Here is a 1,291-nt window from a genome sequence, read left to right as displayed (position 1 = left end):
GACCTGTATGGGCACAGCTGGGTATTACTTTATAGTATGTTCATTCTACTCACCGGGGTTTATGCCTAGGGTCAGACTAGGATACATGTGTAGGTTTGTGTCAGCTGTGCTAGCTAATGGATTTATTTAGACTAATTAAGTTCATTAGCAGAACAATTGAATGGGGGGGAGGAAGGTATGGAGGGCAACCATGGACACCAGGGAAAAAGTGGGGGGAAGGTGGGACATAGCAGAGGGTGGGGGATGGGGAATCAGGGATGGCAAGACAAAGGGCAAGGTATGCAGGACGTAAGAATTGGAAAATTATTTGCTGAGAACATATATGTGGATGTACTTGATTGAGACAATGCACAGTGTATTTTGGATGGCAAATTCATTTGTGTGTTGTGATGGTGTAAAGTGAATTAATAAATAAATAAATAAATAAAAGAAAGCAAGCATAGATACCAGAGACAATGTGGGAGGAGAGTGGGAGATGGCAGAGGGTAAGAGATAGGGAATCAAGGACGAGGGAAAAAAAAAAAAAAAGAAAAACATTAGGAAATAAGAAATGGAAAATTATTTGTTGATGATAACATGTATGCTGATGTGCTTGATTGAACCAATATACAGTGTAATCTGGATGGAAAATCTCATTTTGCATGTTGTAATGATGTACAGTGAATGAATGTAAATAAATAAATTTAAATTAAAAAAAAGAAAAAAAAAGAACTATGGAGTATGAATAAAAAATGTTTGGTATTGGGAACCAGCAAAAAAAAAAAAAAAGTTATTTAATCTCATATTAAAAATTATTTGTAATGTCAATAAAAATTTGTATTTCCTTTCCATTTGTGCGCTATTTATGAATGTGTGAAAAATTGACCATATGGCATCTTTTATTTTAATTTAAATAAAGAAGGTAATTTTAATATTTCAATAAGCAGTCACTATTTTTTATAATATTGATAGTACCATTATACTTAATGCCTTCAAGAACTTTAATTTGGTTAACACAAATGTATTAGCAGTTTTCTCTGCTATATTTTATATATTACTAAGTATTAAACTCTCCTTTACTATATCTTCTTACTTTAAAAAAAAAAAAAGCCTTATTTCCTTTGAGCCATTATCCTCACTGCAGTCATTCACTGTACTTAGGTCACTCTTCCCAGTTACCAGAAAGGAAAAAAAAAAGTCTAAATATTTTATTGTATTTGATTTAGTTCTTTCTAAAACTCTTCTCAAGTTTCTCATCTTATTTTTTCTCATTTCTCTTGCTGGACTGGGTAAAGAAGAGTCAATAGAAAGA

General features: G+C 32.4%; 1 protein-coding gene across 1 annotated transcript in view; it reads right to left on the bottom strand.

Moving 5' to 3' along the window:
* LOC102468869 (kelch-like protein 1) overlaps window positions 1-1,291 on the bottom strand; it is a 244,376-nt gene that overhangs the window by 207,482 nt on the left and 35,603 nt on the right. The window lies entirely within an intron of this gene.

This window comes from Tupaia chinensis, unplaced genomic scaffold (genome assembly GCF_000334495.1).
Source record: "Tupaia chinensis unplaced genomic scaffold, TupChi_1.0 Scaffold143943_1, whole genome shotgun sequence".
NCBI lineage: Eukaryota > Metazoa > Chordata > Mammalia > Scandentia > Tupaiidae > Tupaia > Tupaia belangeri.
Note: the sequence above shows the minus strand (reverse complement) of the source record. Positions and strands in the feature narration are given on the sequence as shown.